Source organism: Carcharodon carcharias, chromosome 23 (genome assembly GCF_017639515.1).
Source record: "Carcharodon carcharias isolate sCarCar2 chromosome 23, sCarCar2.pri, whole genome shotgun sequence".
In the NCBI taxonomy this organism is placed as follows: domain Eukaryota; kingdom Metazoa; phylum Chordata; class Chondrichthyes; order Lamniformes; family Lamnidae; genus Carcharodon; species Carcharodon carcharias.
The window spans coordinates 24286349-24300850 of NC_054489.1; the positions used below are offsets into that span (position 1 = coordinate 24286349).

The following is a 14502-nucleotide window of genomic DNA, read 5'->3' on the forward strand; positions in this document are numbered from 1 at the left end:
GATGCACTCCAGAGACTCCTGCACTCTCTGCTGGTCCTCCTTGACTGCCTGGCGGTCACCTATTCCCGCTCTGCTTACATACTCTTCAGCTGCATGGTGAACATATCTAGAAAGGTGCTATCCACAAAACTCTCAACCTCGTAGATGCCCAAAGTGACTGCGGCTGCTGCTGAAGCTCCAAACCTTGCAGTTCAAGCTGTTCCAGCTGATAACATATCATGAACATGTGGCTGTCCAAGGCACAATCAAGCATTCTAGAGTTCCCACATGGCACATGATGTGCACTCCATGGGACTGAGATGCCGATAATGATTAGACTATTAACTAACTTAACAGAATTAAACTTAAGCCTTAAATAAACACAGACGCACCAATCAGATCCTTCCTCAGCATTGATGTCACTATTTTATGGAGGTTAACTTAAATGTATTTCTTGACTCGTATTACCTATATACCTCAGATTTTAATTTACTGAAATATTCAGAACCCTTTAGTGTTACTATCCCTTGCTATTTAACTTTATCGCATAGATCTAATTAATTAATTGAACACAGATTGTAATTATATGATAAATTATCAAATTGGCTTTAGTTTTTAATACTAATTAATTGGTCTTGTCTTACTTTATAGTTGATTAATTCAAATTAAATTAAAAGCTTACCAGTGTACTCACCCCACGTGACTCTCTGTCTTGTGATGACAATGATTTTCTTTCCCTCCTGTTTGGTTCAGGCTCTCAGCCAGAGAGACGGCTTGCTCCTAGCCTCTCCTTTTACACAGCTCCACTTCACTTTGTTTCCTGCCTCTCCTTTTCTACTACTCTGCTGTACTCCAGGCTTCTCCTTTTATGCTGCTCTGCTCCTGGCCTCTCCTTTTATGTGGGGTTGCTCCACGATGCAGTAGGACACTCCCCATTGATTATACCACCAAAGCAATTTAACAGACAAAGAGACCCAACACAAGGTTCTTTATGTGGACAATAAAGTTATTGCTTTTACAAAAGCATTATGGTTTTTGAAAGAATATTATTTTCCTATATGAACAGAACAACATGTATTTCTTAGACTCACCTTAACAACCAGAATTCAATAACATTCTACAAGAATATGGGTGGCCAGTGAAACGATTTAACATTTAGTTGGTACTTACAGTAATTTAATAATTAGACCAAAATGAACAGCTATAAACTTTTAAAATAATATTAACCTGCTTCAGAGAAAAATATGTCACATGGGAATTCTATCACAAAGCATGAAGCCTACATGCAAAGTTATATTTTGAGTGCTCATATTTTGCATCATCAGTGCAAAATGTAACCCTCTTGCCATTCAGTTACAAGACATGTTGCTTATGCTCGGCATGAAAATTCAACATTCTTCCTTTAGATTATTTTGATGCAGGTGTTTCTATTTTTCTCTTCACCATTTCAGTTCTAGTGCTGCTCAGAATTACTCTGTTAAATGCCAGTTAGCTGCGATATTGACTTTTGTATTTAGCGTGACAGTAGTTTTTTGTTTTTGTTTAACAACATGAGATCAAAACAGCTTTTCCTTAAAGACGCCACACTTGGACTTAAAGCAGTTGATCTGTTAGGTCATCATATCTGACTCTTGAATCAAACTAAGTACAAGGTTCTGCATCAAAACTGTATCCTTAATATGCTAATATTGTAATTGAATAAATGTTGCCATTGATGTTCAAATACATTTCCTAATAACTACCCACGTTGTCACCTATCTGATGAAGCTAGTAAATTATCTGCTTATCATTTTATTTGTCTGGTTTACAAGAAACTTATTCAGTGCCTCACCATGATCTATTAGTTGCAATGGCTGCATCAACAGAGGGGCCCTTTTATCGGGACCACGGTTCTACTTTGTACTACTTAACACACAGTTATGAGCAATGTCTGGCATTCCAGATAGATTTTTCCTTAAACATGCATTACCAGAAATTATAAAAGTTGAGACATTTTTGTTATTTTGCCAACATTTTTGACTGATTAAATATTAGTTACCCAGCTGTTGGAAAAATTTGTACTGGTGGCTGCTTTAGTTTTCCTTTCTGCCTGTTTCAGAAGTTTTGATTTTGCTTTGATCTTTCTTGCTCTTCAAAACTGTATGCAAGTTAGGAGGATATAACCTTTATTGCTCTCCAACTTTCATGCCAATGTTGAGTCCCTTTTGTGTGTGCACCAATGCTTAAAAGGCAATATGATCTGGTTTCTGAATTAATGTGAAAGAGTTGTGGGAATACATCCATGAGATAATTTCATACTACTTGGTCTTTGTATCTAACGTACCTTAACTCCAACGTGAAGCTATACTTCAAATAGTGTCCAGGTCCCTTCTTGCTCTCTCTAACATTGACAGGAGTGCTCTGTAAATGCTTCCAAGCACAAATGCAGAATGCTCCTTTTTCCACTGTATCCTGTCTCAGGCCAAACAATCATCATTATAACTCTGCTTTGATATCTTCAAATATCAAACCTATTGACAAAGGGATAAAGATGTCACACTTTTTCTCTTCTTATCCCTTATGCCCAGAATACAAAAATATTTGTGATTCAGAGTTTTGTAAATTACTATCCAGTTATCATCTTTAAGAAAATTTCTTGGCAGAAACTTTCCCACTTTTAGATGTCAATTTGGATTGTTCCATAATGTTATTCCATGGAGGGGTTCCCATCAACCCATTCTCCCCTTATTATTAAGAAATTGGTTAATTCCTGGAGTAGAGTTCCACATGTGTAGATCAAACTCTACTAACTCACACCCAAGCATTCATTCTTCATTGTGAACCAATGAAGTGTTTGGTGTCTATTCAACTGTGTGGGTCATAACTGTCAAGCCCAATCCTGTCCACATCTTTACACTTTTAGTAGCTACCAGACAGTAAACAGTCCAGAAAACCAAGTCAATATTTCTCTTCCCTAATCCAGGAACACAGATGCCAATTCTATCAACCTAATTAAAGCACCAGCTAAAATCACCTAATTCAGCAGAGGATGGATATCAAACATGGAATCTTCCCAGTCTGAATATATAGTTAAGCTAATCACGATCTTCACTCGCTGAGTTATCAAGACAGTTACAGTTTATGGTGTTTTAAAACACATTATATCACTGCCAATGTTTCACTTTTAGTGGACCGTGAGGAGAAAGCATTAGTGTGATTAATATAGCAACAGCTGTCTGCATATGGAAGTTTAAATTTAGCTGTCAGCTGGTGGCAGCACAAGCGTTAATTAGCATACTGCTCTGTGGTAGTGATAAAGTGTATTCAAAGCAGAAGCATTCTCTAACAATAATCTTTGAAGTAACACAGCAACTCCAGTAAATGTATTGTGGTTTAATGCCACGTCTAAAATAGGCAAAAGTAACTTAATGGGAATTAAGCAACAAAGAGGAACATGAAGGCCTCCATGTTATTATGTTGCAATATGCAACACTGACACAAACCACCTTATGCACACAAGTGGCAGTAAAATAAATCTGGTTCAGAAACACACATTCAGCTGAGGAAAGTGCTTCAAACATTCAGCAAGCAAACTACCAGTTTGTTAGTTTTCAGAACCTAATTTTGAATTTTAACTAGACTGCTACAAAAACCGATCAGGTTTCAAAACTAATGGCGTTTCAAAGATGTCTGAACTTATGAATTTTTGGTTTGCCACTAGCAATAACAACTTGTATTTATATAGCGCCTCTAACATAGTAAAATGTTCCAAGGCGCTTCACAGGAGCCGTTATCAAACAAAATCTGACACCAAGCCACATAAGGAGTTATCAGGTCAAAAGATTAGTCAGAGTGATGTTTTAAGAAGCGTCTTAAAGGAAGGCAAAGAGTAGAGCGGCAGAGATATTCAGGGAGGAAATTCCAGAGCAAAGGGGAACTCCATGGCACTGTCTGTGGTCAATCAGAGGCTATGCTGTTGTAAAAGGAAGAATGCTAGAGTGATGCAGTGGAGAAAGCTTCACATCTGTTTCTGAAGAATTTGGAATTAAGTTTGTGAGAAGCATTGTAAAGACACAAGCATTTTTGTATCAAAAACATTTTTCTTTCTCACTGCAACTTTTAAAACAAATGCATTCCATTCATATCACATTTACAAATGAATACACTGTTGCACGTAATAAGTAGGAGCAGCTCTTTGCTATACGTTTTTTTTTACCAAGTATTTTTGCAATAGCACTTGGCATTACCAAAAGATTCTGAAACATGTTTAATTTCTGAGTTGTAATTCAAAATCTCCCTCCAAATGGGAATAAACTTTTAGTCCTTCCAGAAACTGCACTGTTCATATGAATTTTTTTTGTTTTCCTGGGCGTTTTTAAATTCTAAGATAGATATATATAAAACAAACCCAGCTGGGGTTACCTACATTAAAAAAAGTTAAATTTGGTCAATCTAGGATTAAAAATTGCAGACTACTACTTTACAGAGCATCTTCAGATTTTTTAAAACTTTGTTTATGGGACGTGGGCAACAATGGTAAATTTACAATTATTGTCTGTTCCCAGCTGCCCAGAGAAGGCACTGGAGGCCATTTTCCTTACACTACTGCAGTCCTGTTGATGACTGTTCCTCTGCAGCAGCATGAGGGAGGCAATTCCAGGATAGTGAACCAGTGACAAATAAAGGACTGATAATCTATGTCCAAATTGTGGTAATGAGGAATAACTTGGAGGTGACGTTCCCACGATGTTGTTGCTCTTGGTGGCAGAGATCACAGCAGGGTGAGTGCTATTTAAATAATTTTATGTTATGTTGCTTGAAAAAAGAGAAACACATAGTGAGCTGATAAAGGAATAAGCTGGGAACAGAGTGAGACTTCTGAAACCGGAATTTGGTGAGAGTGGGAATTCAGTGGAGGAGCAAGGTGGTTGCCAGGTAAACCAATCGAAGGTTAAAAGGAAGGGGAAAAAAAGGGAGAGAAGGTGAATTCAAGAAATTTAAGGAAGAGGGCTTGCAGCTTATCTTTTATTTTCTCTCAATTCAAAATTAGAATGCTTTGTGCACTGCAAAGGTTCGTCTTCCAGGCCCAGCCTCTGAAAGTTGCCATCTGCAACAACTGCGAGTTGGTCAATCCAATCTAAGCTCAATTTAGTGAACAATGGGCCATGCATCAAAAGATTAGGGAGAAATAATGTTTTATATACTGTTGATATATTAGAGAAAACCATGCTGAGGTCAGAGTATGAGCGAAGAACTAAGTACGCAGAGAAGGAGGGCGTGTTTGTTACAGAGGCAGAAGTCAGTGTTACTTTTAAGACAAAAGCAATTTCAGAATAAATGATTGTTTATGACAGTTTGTAAAAGGAGTCAACAAGAGGAGGAAAATCTTATATTTGATGTTGTGCAAAAGGACAATCAAATTTTCAAAACAAAGCTAGGATAGGTTATAAGTATCATATTGCGGCCACATTTGAAATTACAAGGATTGGATAGGTTATAAAAATCCAGAAACTGCCCAATTTTAAGGATCAATTTTATGCACTTTTTTAAAAGTAGGTCTAGGGCTTTAAATACAACTAAAGGAGAAGGAACTATGGAGAACTTTTAAGTAGCTGATTCTGAACATAACGTGCCAATGTGCACCCATGCAAAGCAAATGTACTAAGCATAAAAGCAGTCTTACCTGGTTGAATGGGGCTACAAAAAAAGGCCTTTTGTTCTTCGACTTTTAAAAAAAAATGGTTATATGTCCCGTTAAAGCCACAAAATCCAACTGATACTAAGTAAATACCGGTTGAGTTCTTTCAATGGTTAACTGCCATCTAGGCTGGACATGAGGTCATTCAAGTTATTTGAAATTCATTAACAGCATAAAATGGCCAAGATTTTCCGGTCAGCAGTGAAGGAATGACACTTGCCATTCAGTATGCGGACAGCTGTCCAGAGTATTTTCAGGCTTTTAGGAAGAGAATTGTTCTAATCAGGCATCTGATGCAGCGTAGTTGCCCTCTACTGGAGATCTGTAGCGTATGAGCTGTGCAAGCTACATCGCAGCCCTTCAACTAATCAGCTTTAAGGATCCTCAGTGAGGCATGCAGAACCTAAACCAGGAAGTGTAACCAGAAATTATAAATTAGATTTAAATCATGTACAGAAAGCAAAATAAAGATTGGGAAAGAAAGGTAGAATTAAAAGAGGGAGAGAAATGAGACATAAAAAATTTAAACAATTTATGAAATGTGCAAAACTTCCTAATTTTTGAAGGAATGAGTCTCCACTCTGTAAAGTTAAATTGTCAGGTCTAGAGAGGTTGTATGATAGTAATGAAGGCTGATCATGCCATTAAAAATTCACCCACATCTGAATGCAACAACCCTAACTTTTCCTGGCATGCTTAGTGGACAAGTATGTACCTTAATTCCATAAACTTACTGGATTTCAAGAGCTCAGCTCTCAGCAAGTTGTCATAGTGCAGAGTAACTTTGTGTTTAACAGCATGCACACGTGCATGTATTGGAAATTGCTGTCTGATTTAATCCATTGTAACATTGGGCACTGGTAGCCTCACCATATTCTTATTGTAAAATCCAAGCCAATGTGTCCCAGGCATTTCTGTTATTAAAGAATTTTTCTATGCATTCCAAACAACTGTCTTTGTCTGTTTATACTACTTTATAAGAGTGACATGTAAATTTATATTAGACAGTGATCTCTAAATTGTGGCAGATGGTACATACATAACTTATATAATTGGGTGGAAAGGAATGGAGCTCCCAGTAGGTTTTGTAAGTATCAAAAAAAAACTCAAATGAATATTAGAATATAGCATTTCAAAGGTGACAACAGACAATTTCAGAGATGCATCTTCCATTATAAAAACTGATCTTAATAGGATCTATTATTAAATGTTATGAACTGTATATCTGCTTAAATGATTTAGAACAGATTTGGAGTTTCAACATTTTCAGATTGCCTTTTAAAGTTAAATGGTAGAATTCCAAAACTTGAGCTATTTTGATGGCAGAATAAATCCAGCGAGGGATCAACTGAAGATCATAACGTTAGCATGAATTATAGTAAATGACACACTCCAGAATCACGCTAGCACAATGTCCATAGATCAAGAGCAACATTTTGGAATGGTGTAATTCCTGAGGTACCATAGTGTAAACACTGTCCTGGTTTCAAGCCAGAATTTCATTCCTGGCAGGGAAAGAGATTGGCTTGCAAGAAATGTACTTAGCGGGGGGATATCAGCTGTTCCTGATATTAACCTGCTAACATCTATCCATCAGTGCTAAGCCTTGGCACATGCAGATGTTATCAGTGTGAAGTGTACAGCATGATTTTCTTATCTCAGGATCCAGAATTGACTGTGGTTTCACTCTGGGAATAAATGTAACATTATAGGGATTAGAAAGCTTGGTATACAGTAGGACAAATGAAAGTTGTTCTGGTAATAATAAAGCTTCAGTTTAATATGATGCCAACACATGCATGCAGTGAGTAGTTACCTAATGTTAATGTGATGCAATCAACTGGGGCAAGAGAGATCAGTAGCAAAACTCAATTCACTTCCATAATAATTGCTCTAAGAATGTTGGTTTCTTGCAATTTATTGTTCGTTCATACAACTGATCGTAGGATCGTAGATATTTCCTCAAGCACAGCATGGAACATTTCTAGCTTTAAAAAAAACTAACATTAAAAACAAAATGGAAGGGAATACAGCAAATTTCTCATTATTTTGAGATACTCAACAAAAAAGTCAATATAGTTTCACTTCTACTCTCCGAAAACTTGGTCATTCAAACTCTGCTGCCCATGTCGTAACTCTCAGCAAGTCTGCTCATCCACCTCTCCTATGCTTATTGAGCTGGCTTCTGATTAAGTAATGCCTCGATTTTATAATTCTTATCCTTGCTTTCAAGTCGCTCTATGACCTCCTTCCTCCAGCCTTAAAGCCTCTCCCACTCTCTCCCCCTCCCCAGAGATCTCTACTCTCATCAACTGTAACCTCATAAGCATTCCCGATTTTAATCACTCCATCATTGGCAGCCATGCCTTCAGCCATCAATGCACTAGGCAGGGGTCTGCAACCTTAAATGACAAGAGACTTTTTTTTAAATTTAGTCAAAAATGCAACATCTTAAGAGTGACAATGCTGTCACTCAAACACCAATATGAAAAAACAAGACAGAGACACAATTATGGATTTCTCTTGAGCAGCGATTTTCTGCCACTCTTAAACATACATGCACCAATTTCAATTAAAAAGGACATTTGATGATCAACATTTTAAAGACTTTGACTAGGAGTTGCAAATTTGATATCTGGACAGTATGCTGTCGTTTTCAAGCAGGACTGCAAACTTTTATTGTTCAATTGGCTTCTCAACTGGCCTTTTATGACATTCATGGAGCTGAATTTATATCTGTGGCCATTTTCACTGCTCTGCCTTTCTCAGTCTTTGCAGATGAAAGCATGCCTTTAATTTTTTGAATAATTTCATTTTTATTTTTAAAATCGCTGTGCAGCTGCTCAGACTTTGATAAAGTACTCTTTTACACATTCACCATCTGTGAACAGCTTTCCTCGTTTCACAATCTTTTGAGCTACTGATGATTTCAGCCAATTAGCGAATGTGTTCCTAGGTTTCTCTGCCTTGTTCTTTGGTTCCTGCACTGCTATTTTTTGGGCTTCTCCAGCTGAATATCTTTCAGATTAAAGCACTGTGCTTTTTAGTGGTTTGCCTCTCAAGATCTGATTTCTTGCTGATGGCGAATTTCTCATTGCAAGTATCAAGCATAGGGAAGCCAGCTTAATTTGGGATGAATGCAAATTAATCAGTTCATTTATCTTGAAATGCTCAATTATCCTCTTCAATTTGTCACTTCTTTGTAACCATTTTCAAAACAGCCCAAAACAAGGTCCAGACTAAGTTTCTTCCTTCAGTTATTTATGTCTGCCTGCATGCACCACACATGCTCACCAACACAGCCTCAGCGCCAGAGCCAAAATGAATGCACTCTTTTACTGATTAATGTGCCTACCTGCAAGTTCTCACCAGAACAGCATCAAGAGCACTTCTGCCTTAATTGACAAATCAGCATTCTACTTGTTGCACATCCAACCAAATATGATGACCAATCAGAATACGCCATTTTGGGCAAGCTTTTCAAACAGACTAACCAGGGCCACAGTGAGTGATTAATATGTTTGCCTGCACACAACCCACATGACTGGATGGCAGGCAATAGCGCAATATGTCATTTTTCCCAGTGAAGCATTCGATAAACAGGAATTTTTAGATAGTTGATTTTTTTAAATGTTTCTGAACTGGGAACACATTGGGGGAACAATTCTCTGAAAACTCAGTCAATGTTTGAAAGGTGCATTCGTTCAGGAGCTGCATATCAAACCCCAGTGGCCACATGCAATTCCAGAGTTGCAGGTTGCTGACCACTACCCCAGCCTTTGGAATTCCCTCCCTAAATTTCTCTGCGCCTCTAGCTCACTTTTCTCCTATAAAACACTCCTTAAAACCTACCTCTTTAACTAAGCTTTTGGTCATCTGCCCTAATATGTCCTTATGTTGCTTGGTGTTAAAATTGGTTTGATAATGCTTGTAAATCACTTTGGAACATTTTATTACATTAAAGGTGCCATAAAAATACAAGCTATTGTTGTTTGCAGATGGAAATGGTTAATTCAGCATATTTATTTTGAATGCTGAAAACTCTCATTCAGTACTCAGAAGTTAAATATCACAATATACAGATCTAATTCAGATATCAAATATATAATTCTGACAGTGAAGTATATGATTTTAAATGCCAAATAGAAAACATCCTTACTTGCAACTTGCCCTGTATCTCCAACTGTTTTTTGAACAGCAAACTCAATACACAAATACAGGTTTGAAAAAAGATTCTATTTAACTTAATGTAACAATAATGGTTTAGGTCAGCAACAAAGCAATGCTAAGGTGATCAAAAATCTGCTGCTGCACATTTATCTGAATGCAAAAAAGCTGAACACAATAATATTGCTGAAAAATACTGTATTGTTTGGATGTTGAATTCATTAACCTTGCAATTAAAACATGTAAATAAATTATATTGGTTTGCAAGAACAGTAGGTCATGGGTTAATGTGCCCAAGGAAAGTGTCAACAGAAAAAACAAAACAAGTTGGTTTACTCCATATTATTAAAATGATACTGCATGCTAGAGGAAATTCATTCTACTTTACACTCCTAGATTATAAGATAAAAATAACTTGATAAACTGCTGCACATATATTACAGTAATTAAAATGGTACCTTAAAAGGAATTATCTGGAGGCATTAATAAAAGATGCAAGTCCTATAACCTTTGAAGACGATCAGAAAATAAGCCACACACTGTTTCGGCTTAACCCTTTTGTAGACTGAATTGAAGTTATACAGGGCAAAGAAAAGAATCGAAATAATATTTACAAAAGTATATGGTATGTAGATGGTGTTGGATAATTCTTAATTTGTGTCGAATTCTATAAACGAAAAGCCCACTAAGCTAGATGTGCCATGACAATCAGATCAGTAAGGTAGTTAGGTACTGTAAAGATCTGCTCTTTGGTAAATATTATATAAAATAGCAAACAAACACAATTTATCATGCAATTGAAATTGTTTAGGCTCTTTAACTGCATGGAAAAAAATGTGTTATCATTCTAAAAGTGAAGATTTCACATAAATATTCCAAGTCTGGGCAGCTGGTGAGACACCTTTCTTGTTATGAGCTGTATTGGAGAATCATGGGCAATGTGCCTGCGATTTTCCAAAATGTGCTGATGACAGTTATCTCACCAGCATCCCAAGTCGTATGTGTGTGTTTCATAAATGGAATTTTATATTCAAACACCACTAAAGCAGTATAACAGCTGATAATTCAACAAACTTCAAGAGTGGTTCAAGACCAATAAACCAATTTAGAAGCAAGGAAAGAGAATGGCACCCAAAGAAAACCCAATACCTCATGGTGCACGCCATCATACAAAATCATCTATAGCATAACAGAATTAGAACCATACTGGTAAAGTCAATAGTTTGATATGAGAAATCGATAGACTGATGCTTTATGGAGTTATTCTTCTGAGGAATAGGTTAAGGAACATGACTTCAATGAAGCTGTTCAGCTTTGTTATGTTGAACCTATGCTATACCTGAAATGAATGCATCTGAAAGCAGATGATGAAAGTGGAATGCAAATTGGACAATCTTTGCATCAACATGGTACAAAAATATCAAAGCAAAACATCACAACAACAAGCATGATGCATTATATTATACCATGTGAAACCCATTGTTTAAACCTATTGAGCTAAAACCACCAGAATGCGAAAACAAAAACAAAAAAATCTATGCAATATTAAAGTAGATTACATGTTGTGAATTTAAGATATTATAAAAACTTCAGAGATGCAAGCCAGGTGTCATTACGTAATATTACATATGATTCCAAGTCTCATCTTGAAAAGCAGCAACATCAACTCTGGACCTTACGAAGTCTCATGGCATCAGATCAAACTTTGGCAAGGAAACCTCCTGAAGATTACCCCACCCCACCCACCCCCAGCTAATGGATCAGTACTGCTTCATGTTAAACACTACTTGGATGAAACACTGAGGGTGGCAAGGGCGCAGAATCTACTCTTGATAGGGGACTTCTATGTCCAGTAGCAAGAGTGTAGCACCACGACAGATTGAGCTGGCCAAGTCCTAAAGGATACGGCTGCTAGACTGGGTCTGCAGCAGGTGGTGAGGGAACCAACAAGAAGGAAAAATATACTTGACATCATCCTCACCAACCTGCATGCCACAAATGCATTTCTCCATGACAGTATCAGTAGGAGTGACCACTGCACAGTCTTTGTGGAGGGAAAGACCTGTCTTCAAATTGAGGATACCCTACGTCATGTTGTGGCACTATCACCATGCTAAATGGGATGGATTTCCAACACATCTAGCAACTCAAAAATGGGCAACCATGACAATGTGGGCCATCAGCAGCAGCAGAATTGTACTCAACCACAATCCGTAACCTCGTGGCCTGGCCCCCACTCTACCATAACCACAAAACCAGGGGATCAAACCAGCTCAGTGAAGTGAAGGGCATGCAGGAGCAGCACCAGCCAACCTAAAAATGAGGTGTCAAACAGATGAAGCAACAACACAGGGATACTTGCATATCAAACAGCATAAGCAGTAAGCAACAGACAGAGCTACAACCAACGGATCAGATCTAAAACAAAAACAGAATTACCTGGAAAAACTCAGCAAGTCTGACAGCATCGGCGGAGAACAAAAGAGTTGACGTTTCGAGTCCTCATGACCCTTCGACAGAACTGAGTGAATCCAAGAAAGGGGTGAAATATAAGCTGGTTTAAGGTCTGGGGGGGGCGGGGGTGGGGTTTGGGTGGGGGGAGAGAAGTGGAGGGGGTTGGTGTGGTTGTAGGGACAAACAAGCAGTGATAGAAGCAGATCATCAAAAGATGCCACAGACAACAGAACAAAAGAATACATAGGTGTTAAAGTTGGTGATATTATCTAAACGAATGTGCTAATTAAGAATGGATGGTAGGGCGCTCAAGGTATAGCTCTAGTGAGGGTGGGGGGAGCATAAAAGATTTAAAAATATTTAAAAATAATGGAAATAGGTGGGAAAAGAAAAATCTATATAATTTATTGGAAGAAACAAAAGGAAGGGGGAAGAAACAGAAAGGGGGTGGGGATGGAGGAGGGAGCTCAAGACCTAAAGTTGTTGAATTCAATATTCAGTCCAGAAGGCTGTAAAGTGCCTAGTCGGAAGATGAGGTGTTGTTCCTCCAGTTTGCGTTGGGCTTCACTGGAACAATGCAGCAAGCCAAGGACAGACATGTGGGCAAGAGAGCAGGGTGGAGTGTTAAAATGGCAAGCGACAGGGAGGTTTGGGTCATTCTTGCAGACAGACCGCAGGTGTTCTGCAAAGCGGTCGCCCAGTTTACGTTTGGTCTCTCCAATGTAGAGGAGACTACATTGGGAGCAACGAATGCAGTAGACTAAGTTGGGGGAAATGCAAGTGAAATGCTGCTTCACTTGAAAGCAGTGTTTGGGCCCTTGGACAGTGAGGAGAGAGGAAGTAAAGGGGCAGGGTTACATCTTTTGCGTGGGCATGGGGTGGGGCCATAGGAGGGGGTTGAGGAGTAGGGGGTGATGGAGGAGTGGACCAGGGTGTCCCGGAGGGAACGATCCCTATGGAATGCTGATGGGGGGGGGTGAAGGGAAGATGTGTTTGGTGGTGGCATCATGCTGGAATTGGCAGAAATGGAGGAGGATGATCCTTTGAATGCGGAGGCTGGTGGGGTGATAAGTGAGGACAAGGGGGACCCTATCATGTTTCTGGGAGGGAGAAGGCGTGAGGGCGGATGCGCGGGAGATGGGCCGGACACGGTTGAGGGCCCTGTCAACGACTGTGGGTGGAAAACCTCGGTTAAGGAAGAAGGAGGACATGTCAGAGGAACTGTTTTTGAAGGTAGCATCATCAGAACAAATGCGACGGAGGCGAAGGAACTGAGAGAATAGGATGGAGTCCTTAGAGGAAGCGGGGTGTGAGGTGCTGTAGTCGAGGTAGCTGTGGGAGTCGGTAGGTTTGTAATGGATATTGGTGGACAGTCTATCACCAGATTGAGACAGAGAGGTCAAGGAAGGGAAGTGTCAGAGATGGACCACGTGAAAATGATGGAGGGGTGGAGATTGGAATCCCAGCCCCAGCCATGTATTCACTATACCCCCTGACCTTCCCCTCTCCAATGCTGAACATTCAGTGCTCAGCAAAGGACTTAGTTTCATACCCTTACACCCTCACCTCAATGAATTTCGGGCTCGGCATGATGCTAAACTCTTCTTCCGCCGTCTTCGTCTCCGGGCTCACTTCTTTGGGCAGAAGTCCTCTCCCCGTTCAACGGATCCTTTCACCCACCTTCAATATTCTCCCTCCACCTGGACCCCTCCCTCTGGATTCTTACCTTCTCTTGATCTTTTCATTGAGAACTGTCGGCGCGACATTAGTCGTCTCAATTTCTCTGCTCCTCTCACCCATTCTAATCTCTCTCTGAACTTACTGGACTCCATTCTCTCAGGTCCAACCCTGACATCCGCCAACTCCAGCATGATGCCGCCACCACACACACACACACACACACACACACACACCCTGGCAGCATTCCGTAGAGATCGTTCCCTCCGGGACACCCTGGTCCACTCCTCCATCACCCCCTACTCCTCAACCCCCATTGGCACCACTCCATGCAAAAGATGTAACACCTGCCCTTTCACTTCCTCTCTCCTCACCATCCAAGGCCCCAAACACTCCTTTCAAGTGAAGCAGCATTTCACTTGCATTTCCCCCAACTTAGTCTACTGCATTCGTTGCTCCCAATGTGCCCTCCTCTACATTGGAGAGACCAAACGTAAACTGGGCGACCGCTTTGCAGAACACCTGTGGTCTGTCTGCAAGAATGACCC

At 39.5% G+C, this 14502-nt stretch overlaps 1 protein-coding gene across 5 annotated transcripts in view; it reads right to left on the reverse strand.

Annotated features, from left to right (window-relative positions):
- The window catches only part of hdac5 (histone deacetylase 5), a 378423-nt gene that overhangs the window by 335305 nt on the left and 28616 nt on the right, over positions 1-14502 (reverse strand). For 2 of the 5 annotated variants that reach the window (XM_041217573.1, XM_041217572.1), the window contains exon 2: positions 5642-6059. The exons of 2 other annotated variants lie outside the window; for them this stretch is intronic. The gene's annotated coding sequence lies outside the window, so the exon portion shown is untranslated. Of the gene's footprint in view, positions 1-2302; positions 2490-5641; positions 6060-14502 lie in introns of all 5 variants that reach the window. One more of the 5 variants, XM_041217571.1, reaches the window with a different exon arrangement.